General features: G+C 42.3%; 1 protein-coding gene across 1 annotated transcript in view; it reads right to left on the bottom strand.

Moving 5' to 3' along the window:
* Nucleotides 1-16400, bottom strand: part of SLC45A4 (solute carrier family 45 member 4) — a 47921-nt gene that overhangs the window by 28025 nt on the left and 3496 nt on the right. The gene's annotated exons all lie outside the window — the stretch shown is intronic.

Raw genomic sequence — 16400 nt, 5'->3', positions numbered from 1 at the left:
TGCTCAGTAAATCTTACCCATTACACTGCTACTCCCTTGCATGTAGGCACAAATCCTTACACGAGCGTGTGAAGCCCAGTACGACGTATTATGGGCTGGAGCCTACAGCCTAGGGACAGGCAGTGTTTGCAGACCGAGCCAGAGGACCATTTACTGCCTTCCTTTGACCGCCAAATGATATAAATGGTTTTATGGATCGTATCTGTGTGCCACAAACTCAGTGTTTTGTCCCTTGTGAACACTAAGATGCCAGAGAAGTGCAAAAAGCCTCTGCTAGACATGATGCAACACGATACCTCAGACAAATGACCTCTATCCTAGTTCACAGCATGTTTATTTTTTTCTCCTTCCTTAAACACAATTTCACATTTAGAGGTTGACAAGCGACATTGCCTGTGACACCATCCTCCAGAGATCAGGTGATGGGCAGCGCACCCATGCATCCCGAAATAGAGCATAAAGAGGGTTAACAGTGATCTTGTCCAAATCTTTTAAGGCAGAGCTATTTTAGTGCGTGCTTCCAGATATCTGCTGCCTGTAAGGAACAGGAATGCTCTGTTCTACACGCAACTACATTTTCTGAGCCCGTGCCAAAGCATATGACTTTAATTAAAATTACACAGTCTGCAGCAAATTTCAGGTAATCGCATACATACTTTATTAAGTAGCAAGTTTGGCAAGATCAGTGAGCTCCACTGGATACCATGAGAAAATTTCTGCTCTTTAGGAAGGCTGAATTTGTGGGTTTTGCCCTCTGAAGTCACTAGGTGATCACTGAGGCATTTATCAGCCTAAAAAAGTTCATTTAAACAGGGGAGGGGGGCATTACTTGCAAGATCTTAAGCCTCCAAGAGAAAATATAAGCACAACCAAAGAGGGATAGTCGCTTCCACAGTGCAGGTAGCAGCAGCTGAAGCCAGCCAAGATACTTCCTGCACTACAAATCCCATCACAGCTTCCAAACCTGGTGGAAAATCATGTTTTTGCTGGGGGCGACCTGTTTTGCAGGCCTGGGTAGTTCTGTTTCACAGCCAGCTGCTTGCACGGAACAAACAACACAAAATATTTTACCCCTTTTATTATGCTGATTATACTTTAGGTTTCCCAATCCGGTGTAAACAAGTGCTTCCTCTCAAAGCAGAAGCGCGTTCCTCCTTTTTTTCATCCCAGGTTCCTTACTTCCACCCCTTCCTGTATGGCTGCATTCATAGAGCAACCCAGACAGTGAACCCAACAAAAACAGACAAAAAATGCAAAAATCCTTTGCTCGGTGTTATCTGATTGCACAGCTGCATTGACCTGTGTAATGAGGAGAGGGAAGGCAGAAACAGGCCGCTAGGATGACTACCCTGGGTACCAAAGTGGCTGGGAAACTGCAACCTGCGGAGAGGAATGTAGTTGTCAGGGACCCCTGCAGCCAAGCCAAGATTCGGATTCACCTGCCTGGCTCACGACTCCTCTTTCCAGGAAGGAGGAGGGAGCTGCTGTGTCCTGGGACACCGCAGATGCAAGGCAGGACCCCGCTGACTTCATCAAGAGGCAGCTACTTTCTCCCCCCTTGTTTTGCAGCTCTGTTGCTAATTATTAACAGCTGTTTATAGTAGCAGAGCTGGCCACAGGGGAAGCTGCTGTGGCCCATGGCAAGAATCAAGTGCTTTGCCACTGCAGAAAAGCATCTAGAAAACATACCTGACCTTTTTGGCCCAGCTGGATAAACGTGCTCAGCATTTCTACTTGCAGTTTACTGAGCAAGATCCTCCTGTTGAACAGGATCCATCTGCAGTCAGGTGTTGGTCCTTCCTAAGAGCTTAGAGGCAAAAATCCTGCCATTTTCTAGCACCGCCACCACCTAACTGGGTCCTTTGGACCAAAAAGGCAGCAGTTAACATCACTGCAGATAGTGAGAGAAAAGGGAACACCGTCAACCATAATTTTAAAATTGCATTGAAGTGGACTAACCTGTTCTGATGCACGTTCTTTTTCCCTGCCAAGGGAAGAAAGTGAAGGAAACCGGGTGCGATTTGACACGTCCCAACATCTAATCCATCATTCAGATCCTCAAAGGCAGGGATACAGAGCAGCACAAAAGAGCTTGTTTTACAAGAATGTCGTGCCTAGCAATCCTGGCACCGAGCGAAGGCTCCTTAGAGAAGGGTTTTAACAGGGTCATTTTGAGACTGGAGATTCGGTTTCATAAAAAGAAAGGAAAAATGCTGCGGCACAACCTGCTTTTGAGGATGCCACCCAATTTAGGGCACAGCAGCAAGGTCCGATGGGGGTTGGCTATAGGAAATTTCATTTAGAAAGGATTAACAAACAACGTTGCACCATTTCCTTGGTATATATAAAAGTTCCAGAAATTAAAACCTGACAAAAGCAGAGCTCCTACCCCAGCACTGCCAGGATTAAACCTCCTATAAGGTTCCCTATTTGCTTTGCACCCTAATGCAGGGCCCTGCTGTCTTGCCACCATTTTTCACTCACTTCCAGCATACTCAAAAAACGACCCCAAAGAAACGACCTGCTAATGCTGAAAGAAGGGATGATGCAGAGAAAAAATGTTGTTAAATAGCCCCGAGGGGTTTTTTCCTGCCCAGACATGAACCACTGAGACTTTGAGAGAACTTAAGGCTTAACACAGAGATGGGGTATCGTCATGAAATCAGGGAGAACCTTGAGGTGAGACAATACTCTTTCTTCGTATTTTGGGGGCTAAAGTGGTTTCCCAAGCCTGATTATATTATTGGGGGGCGCTGGAAATAAAAGTAGGAAATCATGGCTCTTTATGAAGTTAATGAAACAATTCTGGGAAGTCATCTTTTCAGACGGGATCCAGCATTTCACATGAGACAGGTTTTATTCAGCGGATTGGATATTTGGCAGCTCCCTAACGGCGCAGGCGGCTGCTAATACAAGATCAGATTACATTGTTCAATCACCACCGCTCCTGTTTTCACTAGGAAACACTTTATTTTCTTAAACTGGGAAAGGTAGCATTATCTGATTAAGCTTATTTTTGGTTTATGGCTGGATAAAAAGCTACCTCTATGCTCCAGGTTGGTCTCATGGTCATTAAACAAGTAAATGGGCATAAATAGAAGTAGAAGGGGGGGGAATAGGATTGAGTTGGAGGAAACCCCAATAGCTGGAATAGCACTTTTTGGTAACACGGGCACTAGGACACAGCTCTTTTCTACAGCAAAGACTCAGGCATGTCCTCACTCGTGACAACAGGACCTCCAAATAGCACATTCTTCCCCAAAAGCTGCCATGAAAACAGCTGGTGGGATTTGAAGTTTGCTTCCAATAACAGAGATTTCACCAAGAAGAGGCAATCCAAACTTAAGGCCACTCTCAGAAAGCATCTCAATCTGTTACAAAATAGATTAATGAGAACAATCTTCCCTTTTTACAGAAGGAACGACAAGGTCTAACCCAGTAAAGCTGGTGGGGCAAGAGCCACCCCGGCTATCAGCACATCGTTGCCACCAGCATTTTTTGCAAGTTATTCTACCCAGGCCGTCTTCCTGATTGCACAGTGTGGGAAGTGAATTGTACCAGCATAGCCAGCTGCAAATTGCTCTATGGAATGAGCAACACTTTCTATAATAGCTTGAGATTAGTATTTTGCATGAATATTCATCCATAGAGAAAATTCAGGCCAGAACAAATTAGTCTATGCATGCAACACTAGATACTTCTGGCAGATGTTAGTGTACTTAAGATAAAGAGTGCAGAACATTATTTTCATGTACCAGAATTTGGACTAATTATAGTTGCTGCTCTGCAAACTGGCTGCACAAATTAATTTCTTCAGGCAGTAAATGCTGACAAATTCCAATTGCCGCCAGAATAGGTTTGAGGTAATTACAGAAGCTGCTCAGGAGATCAAGAGAGAAAGAGCACTGCATGGATCTCCACGCGTTGCCTTCCTCTAGCCTGTTATTAACGTCTGCAAGGCTAATACATTGGAAGGAACTCCAATTACCCATCCCTAAACGCATTACTGTCATCCAGTTTCACAAAACTCGATTCAAATGAGCCTTTAGAAGCATTGAGAGAATCGTGTTCACCCCACAAAGATAGAGCACTTTGGGTTTGGGCAGCTTTTCTAACTTGGAAGAAACGATTACTCCCTCAGTGGAGCACCAAAACAACTCAGAAAAGTGTTTCTCACATTTCAGATTCCCTGAAGGGTTTATAAACAGCTAAATATAACTCAATATCACCTTCCACTATATATTCTTGTTTTGCCTTCTTCCAGGGGACTTAGAGATCAAAGTATAGCCTGGTAGGCCAGAAGTGACCATTCAGGCTGAAGAGCAACCTGCAGTTTGATGTAACATCATTGCTACGATCGGTCTGTCCACAGCCAGTGTACAGGAAAGGGACACCTCTCCCTCATCCCAACTTATTTCCTTTTTTTTTTTCCTCTCCTTCCCCCTCTCACCCAAATTATAGCAGCCTGCTCCATTTAAGCCCATCATGGGATGCTAGAGTACCTTCACTGGCTCCAAATGAGGGGAACTTACTCTAAATCAAGTATAGGATCGTACAGGTAGAAATAAGGGAAGAAATAGCTATACATTAAAGCAGCAAACCTGAACACCTAACCTTTGGTAAGCCTCTTCAGTGTCCTCTTCATTGAAATAAATTTCCCAGACAAAATTATCAGATGCTAAATACGAGAAAGTATTTCCATAAAAAGTACAGTGAGGTCGCTTGAACAGCAGATCCCCATTCCATTGCCAAAAAATAGCTAAAAAGTATGTCATCGCTATAAAGTACTGTCATTTCATTTAGCTTCTGACCAATTTTGCTAAACATTTAAGGATATCTTAAAGAATAAAAAGAATCAGCATTAAGAAGGGCCTCTTTGTACAAGAACACCGGTTATTTCCTCGTTGCGGGCCTGCTGACAAGAGCATGGAAATGAGACGCTCAACCTATGTGAGCGGCATCGATTGTTTGGAAAACAAAGCTGATCCAGAGGTTGTTTCTTTATGCCCAGCTAATTGCACACCAGCTAGAACAGCTCTCGAGACCCCTCTCAGAGGGGGAAGGAACTCAGGGTCAGATGGTGTCACATGTGTTTCTACAAGCAGGGAAAACTGCTCTAACACTTGCAGGTGCTGACAGGGGCACTTGGGAAGCTGCACAACGAAGGAAAAAGCTAAAATTTCAGTAAAGGGCATGGCCTGATGCTGAAAACTCAGCTGAGTTGCCAGCTTATCCTACTAGTTATCTAATATCCTTGGAAAAGCATCTGATCCTCTACTAGGTAGCGCATTTGCTAGAGTCAGACATCAAGCAGAGGTTCTTTTTTCTTGTCCTACTGCCTTCGATACTATCCTGAAGGCTCAAACCACATGGGAAAAGAGCAGTGAGTTGAACATCACACAAATAGGTATTCTGCCTTTGTGGTTTAAAAATGCACAAAAATGCACATGCAACTATTCTAACTCATCTCCAGAGAGGTGAAAGGCCTCCCTAGTCCGTGTGAGTAAACTTGCAGTGGAAGTAAGGGCTACAACTTGAATTCAGCATCCTAGAATTTGACAACTGTATGCAGACAGAGGCTTTGAGCACCTGATTTCCATAGACTAGGTCAGGGGAAGCTGTAGCCAACCAAAGCTGGACAAGGAGGATGGCTTTATCACACTGAAAAGCAAGAGCATAGGCTTCTTAGGGCAGTTAAATGTCTCCTCAATTCCTCTTCTCTCATCCTCACAACTTTATCCTGGTGCTTGAAGTTTGCAGTTGCACCACTGACTTTTCCTCATCTTGCCTCACTCCCCTTCAGCCTGGCTTCATAACTGCTGCTCTGGTCAAAAAGCAGAAGATTTTTTAAGCCAGCACAAAAAGTCCACCCTCCAACAGAAATTCTTCTGATATTAGCAGTATTTTAGTAGCCCTCATTCACTACTCAGTTCTCAGCTCTAAGCTTTTATTGCTTTACATTCTTTAACCTTACAAGCTTAAAAAGATGTCAAGTCTTCTCATTGCTGCTTTGGAAAGCTGAGCCTGACCTTACAGGAGGCTGGATATCCCAATTCTCAGCTCCCTGGGGTCCCTATTATCCCTCTCATCACCTCTTCTGGCTTCTACTTCCTGCAACATGCTCTTTTTTTATTATTATTTTCAACCTTTACTTGGTGATGCTCTTCCAGAAGGTAACTCCTTACAGGTGACAAACAGCAGGAATTGAGCAAAGAACATACATGACCACATGCAGAGGTCAGATTAAATGCACCTAGCTGAAGCCATCAGGCATTTTTGACAATAAGACTCAGAATGGGATGCTTTATAGATGTGCAACTTATTTCTGTGGGGAAAATAGGACAGTCATCATTCCTGAAATAAGGGGATGAGAAGAATGAAAGGAAATTGCAAAACCAAAGTCATGTACTTGAAAGACTACTGCATAACATAAAACTTGAACAGATGGCACTAGGTAAAGTCATCAAGGTATGTCTTTAAAGAATTCTTCTTTTAACTAGATATTTTTCTTATCAATTTTCTCTAGTACAAGATAGTGATTTGGCTTCTAATCCTGTTTCCATGAACACAGTTAACTCTTAAAGGTTTTTTACTTTTCTCCTACAGGAGTTGAAAGCCTGGTATATTTGCCCCCTGCTTTTTGGTGCTTTGTGCTGGTTTCATGAAGCACATGTAGGCAAAACTTTTGGGGGGATTAACAGACTAGTAGTTCAGATTAAGGAGCAACTTTATGAAGTATTCATCAAAATCTTCACTTTGAGCAGCAAAAAAATGTTGCCTTGATATACAGACATACATTTGGGGTCTTAACAGAAAAGAGTGGCCTTGCTAAACACACATGTATACTAAGAATGGGTCTCCAATATCATGTGATGGAGTCTCTCAGCACATGGTAGAATTATCCCAGTCAGACAGTGGTAACATTTTTTAGCCTAGAATATCCAAAAAACATTGAGTACTTGTGCATACTGGATGGTTTATCAGATAGTTTATTGCATGCCTTTTCCATTTTCAGATAGAAAAGATTTAAACTGATTCCAGACAAACAGAATAGCTTGAGATTGCTCACTTGACATCTCCCAGAAAAACAATTCTGAAAGAGGAAAGTTCCAGTAAATTGGGAGAGATGTAGAATTTCACAAGCCTTAATAAGCAGTAGCTGCCATCCATCCCCACCATTAAGACCCTGGCAATGTTAGATGAAACCACCACAGGTGGGTAAGAAACTCAGATGGACTTGGGAAAACATCATAGCAAGATAAAAATTTGGTATAAGGAAAATAGAATTTATATGGGACTTTGAGGAGTTTTCTAGTGTTGGTCCAGAGGCCCACATGCCAAGAGCTGGATTATTGAATAGACATCTGAGGACTGGAAGAGATTAAAGCACAGTCTGAAACAGAAGTGATAAATTGGCAAATATTTATTCAAACACTGTTCCTGCTAATGCTTAACTGCAGACAGAATGGAAAAAGGGTCATAAACTTCCCAGAAAACTGAGGTTTATAGTAGATGAGCAGACCAAGTCAATATCCTCCTGGAAGACAGACCATAAAGTATCTACTAGAGGGTAGGGATTATTTCACATGATTAAAACAACTCACTGAGACTAACACCAGGTTTGTGCAATCTGAGCAACACACTGTACTTCAGAACAGATGCAGGCCAATAGGGAAGAAGCTGGGATGAATTACAGGAAAAACAATGAAAGCCAGAAGAAAATTAAGTCCTACGGTCTTGGGATTATTCTAATAGTTTCACAGTAAGGTTTGACAGCAGGTTTCAGATAAGAGCTGCTGAAAGGACAACATGAAGTGATCTCTTACTCATCAGAGAATTAATGATCAGCTTAAGCTGTAACCAGGAGGATTAGAGGGTATTGACATGCTCTGAGCAACAGAAGTGTCATTAACCATCAGGAGGCAACAAAAAAAGCAGCCTCACTCCTTCCTTACCGCAGTCATTATTGGAGATTTTCTTGGGCTGTACAGGCTGGGGATGCTCCTGTTGATGCTCAAGTCTCCAGTTCTGGACCAACAGACGATCTCCTAGCTACCGTGTTCCACCAGCACGGACAGGTCCCTGCATGTTATCCCTTCCCAGATAACGCTGGCAATTTGGGAAAGATGAGCGCTTAATTCTTGCGGCTTGAAAACACAAGAGCTCTATTTATTACTGAACTGCTACACATCTTAAAGCTGATGCAAGTTGCTGGTCAGCACAGACATTTAACATTTTCCATTTTAGTCGTTTGTCAAGTTAGAGGAAGCCCTTGGGCTAAGAAATTTCATAGCTGTTAAAGCTTATTTTAATGAAAAAGTAGCTTGCCCTTCTGGACTGTGTTTTATTTTGGCAGCTTGAACAGAGCATTCTGCTTAGTCACTTCATTTCTCTTTCCCAATTACAATACCAGTTTTTGCAATAAGCAAATGTGTTTACTGTTAGAGCTATCACCTGCCAGATTTTGGGGAAGAATATGGCTTGATTAAAGCAATGTGCAGTTTAGCATAATATGCTGTAGTGTTTTAGGCTCTTAGAGTCCAAAAGGACTTGAAAAATCTTAATATTGTTTTGTTTATGCAGCAGCCAAAATTCAACAGACACATCCCTATTCAGGTCATTGAAAATGAAATGCATTTTTCTGCATTTATTGTCCTGTTCTAATGGAACAGAAATCAAGTGCAGTAACAACTTTAAAATATTTCCTCTATGAAAGTTTTTTGCAATAAAATTAGACTTTTGATCCATTAAATTCTCTAGAGACCTAGAGCACCATGAAATATGATAGAAATAGTTCAAAGGGTCATTTCCACTTTGTTGCAAAGCTTTAACAAGCCAAGCAAGGCCCAGGGGTGAATTCTGCACTGAAAACAGAATGCAAGCTAAGGAACCAGGACATCACACTTCAATTGAACAACAAATTTAAGATGCATTTAAAATACTGGTTTATTAAGAAAAAGTCTAACTTACACTTTACTAGTAACAAATTCTGCAAAAGATTCATGTGGTGACCTGCTAGTTCCACATTTTGGGGCTGCATCAACTCTACAACATGACTTTTGGCAAGAAAATCTGTTTCTCAGCTCCCCTTCCTTGAGGGCTTGTGCTATTACCTTGTCTTAACACTCGCCATATGAGGTCTAGAGAGAAAGAGGATGTATATAAAGTATGGTAATAGTGTCCTGTATTGTCCCTATTGAAAAAATGTCCTATCAGAATAAGATTCAGTTCAATTTTATGCTTCACAGTTAGGAAGTGCAAAACCATGGAAGAAAAATGTTACCAGCTTTCAAAACAGGGAACTGAAGTTAGCTTTGATACTGGCTTACAGCTCAGGGTAAAGTGTTTCAGTAAAAGACTCCAGTTTACTCAAGGACAAACATTAGGTAAAACATCCAGGACTAAGTAGGACTGGGCTGCTTGAAAGGCACCTGATCTCATTCCTTTGCCTGTTTGGAAGGGAAACCCTACAGACCTGTGTCTTCTGGCAACCTTTTTATTTAAAGGCTATCAGTTCAGAGAACTGGACAAGGCCAAGGAATTCAAGCAATTTTAAAATGCACCTCCACCCTCTGTGCTGCAAGCAGGGATGTGATCTACACATCATACACATCAAGAAATTGAAGGGTGTAGCAAAGTGATTAGGTAATTCTGAACCATCACACATTTCTCAAGAGGGCTACTAAGCACCAGCAACCCAGCTCAACCTTTGGTCACCACCATGAGCACATCCAGGGTTGACTCAGCTGCACAAGGGAAACCTCGACTGGAAGAGTCTGTTTAGATTGAGAGGATCTCAAGTTATAAAGGGGCTGTCTTGAGCTGCAGCATCTGATACAACAAAAGGTAAGAAGTTAAGAAAATTGGTGCTCAGTTAATTAGGAGTTCAAGGTGCATTATCTCATTACACAGCTCAGCTCCAAAAACCCTCTAAGGTCTTCACCTTTTCTATCACTGCCTGCCCTTCATCCTGCAGACAGCATCAAAAGCTATACTAAGTACTTTTGTACATAGGGAAGGACATAAATAACCTAATTCTTTGCTTTTTTCCTCTTTAATGTAGTGCTATAATAGCACCAAAAAGCCTTTGCCACTCTAGACATTTTGGGGAATGGCTCCTGAATGACCTGCTACCATCCAGGATAACAAGCAAGGAACCAGCTCAGCAGATCAAAGCTAATTTTGAACAGATCAAAGAAACAGCAAAACCCTTCGCCCCCCTGGAAACTCAGATATCTGAGTTAACTTGGCCAACCAGCTTTCCAAGAGAAATACTCACAAGTAACCTCAGCTCACAAATTTAAGCTTGGAGCAGAAAAATCACTGATTTTTTTACTGTACCAGGCTCTCCTAGCAGCTGTCAGTGCAGTTCTTATCAAGGTATACAGGAGTCCTGGTGCAGGCACCTTTCCAGAGCCTCCTTATTTACCACCCCTCTGCCACCTCCTCTCTTCACCACATGTCCTTAAAGCCACTGATCCAGGAGGTGGCAGCTTTGGAGAGTTATGTAAGTATCAGTGGTGGCAGAGACAAGCCTCTCTGCTGCCCAACTCCAACAGGCAAGTGGCATAACAGCTGCTCGAGTCTCAGATGAAATCACAGCTGTGTTTTCTCTCCATTTTGTTAGGCTGCTGGTTCTAAAACAAGTTCTAAGTCAACTTCTGGTACAGCCACACAGAAGAGAAATGCAGGATTAAAATCTTTGGCTTTGGATAGATACCTGCTACTTGCTGATTTATCTTCCCCCAGACACCTGGGTATTGAAGCTTTTATTAGGGGGATCACAATGACATCTGTGTTCCTTTGAACACATCCTCCTCATTCCATACCACAATGGTAGTTTATATAATTATCACAGATGCTACTCAGACCAAGTGACAACTTCTGGTCAACCTGCAGTTTGGTCTGATTTGCTATTTCTAAGTCTTATCAAGAGATTTTACACCAAACTACATGGCCAGCTATAAATATAACTGGAGATTCACACATTACTCTTAAGCCTTCTATGTTTTTGTGCTCTCCTGAAGGGTTGGCATGGTGACAGCATGACTACAAGCACAAATCCTTTCAGGCACAAGATAAAGATGCATCTTCAGTCTTAGTCACTCATATCTAGCAAGTTTGAGCCACATCTGGTTGGGAAGTCAACCAGCCTGTGAAGAGCTTTGGGCTCCTTTGCTTTTTTGGATAGTACAGAGTCCAGAAGTTCCCAGTCTTGGCTTCCAAATTTACTCCTAGGCCAATGCCCTTTAAAAATACATTGAGAGCCACAGTTTGGTCAATATTGTTATTATCTGGATAACAAACTCACAAACTTCCCTTGCTAGTGCACTTAACTCATACACCCGCAGAGATGAAGAAAGCTTCATGATGGTGCTTACAAAAGCAAACCACATAAGATTGAGATGTTGGACAATCACTGAAGCAAAACAAGGAAACCTTTCCCCACCTTTTTTCTCCTTAATACTCATTACTAGCAGGCTTCCATTTATTTTCCAAGGTACAGGTTGATGCAATATTAACAAGCTGGACGCTGTCACTGAGATAAACAAGGTGTTGCTTTCACTCAGCTGTATTACAGCACCTTTTTTGACGTGTTCCCTAGGGTGTCTGCATCATTCAGTGGATTGAAGCAATTTCTGACTGCTTTTATTGGTGAATTTGTCCAAAGTGTCTTGTAAGCTGTGGTGCCTTCACTATTCAGTCTTAGCACAGTAGATCTATAGGAACTTAAAGCTTTATCTAACATGGATACTTGATCACAGGCCACTTCCCACATCAGAGTGGAGAAACCACTAAAACCTGAAGAATCCAAGGCTTTCAAGGACACATTAATTAAAAACCCAGGAGCAGAGTATGCAAAACAAGGTTGTGATTCACAATCAAGGCAGCATATTCTCAAATCCATTCATAGATCCTACAAGTGAGATATTTAAAATCACTTCATGGGACCCTGAGACATCCAGACAATTGGTCTAGTGACCAAAAGCCACTGAAAGAGGCTGAAAGTTCAGAAAACTGTGTGGCTACTGTTTCACCAACAATTGAGGCAGTAATTAATCAAGTTATTCAGTAACCAGGCTTAATGCAAGCTTGAGCTGATTGCTTAGAATAAGTGTTAATTTAGGAGCATAGTTAATGAGAACAAGAAAGCTGCTAAGAGTAGCCTAGGGAAATACTAGGCAGGGCTGTGTTGCTAGAAAGAAGCAGTGAGCAAATGCACGTTTAATGGTTTGCAGTTAAGGGGCACTGGGATTTTCCACACAAGGTAAAGCAACTCCCCATAAGATAACTTAAAAATCTATTCAAGGAGTATGGGAATCAAATTTATGTGCCTTACACAAACTATACTAGATTTTAGGGACAGGAGAGATTTATTGGCTCTAGTCAAACACTCAAGAAATCAAATTGAGGCTCCTTTTTAAGGTATCACAGGACTACTCATGCACAAATATATCCTAATATTCCTTAGGAGTACAAATAGTCATTGCTAACAACTGAAGCTTACATCTATAGATGCATAGGGACTGGGCATCTCAGGAAGAGCTGGCACAAGATTCGCTGAATGGGAACCCAAGCTCCTGTAGAACTATGTAACCAGAGGCTACTCGAGAGCATAGGAGAAAGACTATTTACTATATCACATCAGTCAAGCTGATGCATACAGCTCATGCATACATCCAATTAGTACCTATAGAACTGACTAGCCACACAATTTGGAAAGCAAAGCAGAAAAGCAAGGCTCAAGCTATCAGGCTTGCAATAACTGCACAAAAAGCACAGACAGGGAGTGACCCACCAGTTTGGAGCCACTGAAGGAGGTGGTGGGTTCATCCTTATACTGTGACAATATTTCAATCGAAAAAAGCTTTGGACAGCCCAAAAAACAAAGTCAAAGCATATGTAAAGAGTGTTCTGTGACCTGGAGAACTCAAAGATGTTGGAAACAGTAAGATAACTCCTGCTGGCATTTTCCCCTTCCACAGAGGGGTTTGAAGCAGAACAAGAGCCAACAAAAAGAACAAGAACAAGCCAACATCAAGAGCCAAATTCTCCAGACATTTTTCAGACAAGCAGGACATGTGCACTGGATGTGTTAGCACTGAAGCAAGTTGTGAGTTTGTTTTAGGTTATTTTTTGGACTCTTGGGAGTTAGCTGGCCAGCCACACTACTCAAAGGAGCAATAGTTCAGACTGCAAAATCACTCCTTTGGGAGTACCCCAAGCCAGACTGCATGGACCAATGTATTTGCAGAGATATCCCTCTGAAGAGAAAGAGGATTTACTCCTGCACGCTTTTCTTCCTCCCCACAGAAACCCTGAAGCCCTTGTTACCTGCAAGCAAAGATCCAACATCAAGATTACTTTAATAGTTGATTCTGCTCCTCCTACTCCTATTCTCACTTTGACTGATAAGCATGGGGTGGATTACGTAGTTCTCAAGCAATTTAAGGGTATTCTGGAAGGCTGCTTGCTGGAAGTGATGATAGGAAATGAAGTGGCACAGAAGTCTGACTGCTCCATAGTCATCGCTTGGTGGGTTAAGCCACTGGTTTCTGGACATGGGCCAGGAAGACTGATCATATATTCAAGGACAGAATGACGCTAAGTACAACACGCAACTGTGCTTTTGTAGAGACAACACTTCGGGTTCAGCCCCCAGTTAGGTCATTTATTTATCTGGCACTGAAGGGTGATAATGGCTTGTTTAAGTCTCCAAAATAAATGAACTCTGCTGCATGCAGAAGTACTCCAGGCCAGCCAGCAGAGGAGAGAAAATATGCAGGGTCAGCATAACACAGGTTTCAATTTCAGTTATAAAAACATTAGAGTTCTCAGTTAAAACAAGATGAAACTAGGTCCTCTGGACTCTTAAGAGCACCAGTCTCGCTCTCCCTGAATACTGAAAATCCACCTCGGATCCAGCCTAGTAAAGTAATTCAGGAGCAATTCTGTACTGCATCTGTTGCTGTTTACAGTATTTAAAGAGCATCTTCGGGATGTTTTTAGGGCTCAGAAATACAGGGCTGCCATCTCCCTTCTTTGCCCTAGTAAACAGGTTTATCTGGGGTTTTAGATTTTGCCCATGCACTAAAGATACAATCAACCCTTCTGTCAGCTCAAGATTTCCATTTGAGTGGACTCTACACAAACAAGAGTCAAACCCAGGTCAGAAACTGCTCCCGTGCCAAACCAAATCATTACCAAATGGAAGCCTGAAGCTTGCCAGAAAACCACGGCAAATAGGAGGCTCAATGAGAAGCCCTGGCTGCTCATCCCTAGTCACTACAATGTGGTATTCCAGCTTGCAGCTAAGTGACTTCACAGCACTAAGGGGCTTTCGTTAAGCTACCCTGTGCCAGGTTCCCTAAGATGGCAGTTCACAGCACATCAGCTTCTCTGCAGTGACTCAGACACTGCAGCACTCCAAAACCATTGCTGAGATGCCTCAAGTTCAGCTTTTAACTTGAGGCAAATTCTGCCTCCAGTAACTATCACAGGCCCACATTTAATACTATGAACTCAGCTCTTCCTAATGCAGAGTATCCTATTCCACTCCAGAGTGAAGTGTGTAATATTGAGGCATTACAGAACCATCAGGTTATTCAGAAGAGCAGTAACTGATTTGTGCTGGGGCACAAGACACCCACAAGCCCTTAAGGATGTAGTAATATCTTTTACCAGTTCATGTTTTGGGTGGTAATCGAGTGCACTGGAAGGGCTGTGGCCCAAGTGCAAGACATGTGGGTAACTGATAAGGTGCAAACTCTCCAACAGTCACCTGACCAGCAGTTTAGTGAAACATGTGAAACTCAGCTCAGAGCTCTGCAATTTAGGTGTCCACATCCAACACTGCATTCTAGACCATCTAGGAGCACCCATCTTGAAGACAATTCTCAAATTAAACCACAACCACCTTTCAAGCTACACACAAGGTATTGTCTACCACAACAGGAGATACCATGCAGCTTCCAAAAAAATCCAGTTGCCAGAATAGTTTGGTGTTTTTTTTACAGTGACTTGCATATATCGCTGTGCTAGAAAGTTCACTGGACTCATTGTTCAAACAGATAGTAGGCAAGAATAATATTTTGATTTAGAGGAGTATTGTTTCAATATTCTGGTGTTAAACTGGGGCTGTTTAAGTGCGCAACAACTGTTGCATTCAGTATTTCTGAGCACTTTTGAATGGAAGTTAGTCAGTAAAACTGACAGCAGACTGCACATTGAAGGAACTCACAGAATAACCCAGCCAGTTTAAGCCTTCTGACAGCATCAAGTTCATGCACTTTAGCCACAGGCAGACAAGCTCATGCACTTTAGCCAAAGGCACAGAATTTAAAGCTACTTCAGCTTTAATGGGCCAGAGCTTGGGATCTTGCAGAAGCCAGTCTTCTTAAGGCCCCAGTGCAGTGCAGAAAAGCTATATAAGACTCTTAAGGCTGTAAGAGCTTCCCCACCTCGTGATGGGCCCACTGCTTCCACGGCAGCTCACCTGGCAGATGAACTGGGAAGCCCCTCTCCAAATCTAATAGCTTCACCTCTATTTAGCATCTTTTTGTGCCATCAATGATTACATTATCAAACTCCCTTAAATAGCAATTGGAGCTTGCTGTTGTTTCAAGCATGATGCCTCTGTATGTGCAGGATTGCTCAACACAAACTGCTTGATCATTCACAGTTATTTGAGGTTGGCTGCTTCTGTCAAAGAACTGTGGAGACAGATTGCCAGTTAAATTCAGAAAGTTTCCAACTGCAGTTTCCCTTGATCGGAGATGTGAAAAGATTTTATTGCATTTGCATAACATGTAAACCAAGGTGACCACAATTCTTGTGGGAAACTGTGTAGTAGCCCTAGGAGTAAAGCCTTAAGTCACAAATATGTGGCTACAAACACAAGACAGCACCATACTATGGGAACCATACCATAGGCAGCATGTAGTTTGTGAGGATTCAGCCAGACAACACCAAATTTGACTGTATAAGGAAGAACTTGAGTCACAACTCTGCGCATTACATTGCGGTACTAGGTCAGCTCGGCAACTCCCATCTCAGCATTTGCGAGATGCCTTTCAAATCTTACACATTTCCTAAATAACTCCATTGCCAAAGTGTTTTGGCTTCTCAAAAGCAGCAGCATTACATACAGTTTCACCAGCAAAATGCTCTACAGCTATTAGCTAGCAAGAATATCCTGATATAGCTTTTAAGAACGATCCTTTTTTTAAAAAAGGAAACAAGTTTATACAGGGAGAGAGGCAGAGTTCACACATTCCTTAGCAGACAAGCAGAGCAATATTAAATTACTAAGACCAAACTCTTTAGCTGTCAGTAAATCCAAGACTGGAGTGAGTTTAAAAGTAATTAACCTCTGAGGTCACAGCCTTGTGAGACAGGTC

Source organism: Tinamus guttatus, unplaced genomic scaffold, assembly GCF_059628265.1.
Source record: "Tinamus guttatus ecotype Peru unplaced genomic scaffold, ASM5962826v1 Tinamus_guttatus_pri_ptg000038l, whole genome shotgun sequence".
Taxonomy (NCBI): domain Eukaryota; kingdom Metazoa; phylum Chordata; class Aves; order Tinamiformes; family Tinamidae; genus Tinamus; species Tinamus guttatus.
This window is presented reverse-complemented; position numbering and strand designations above follow the sequence as displayed.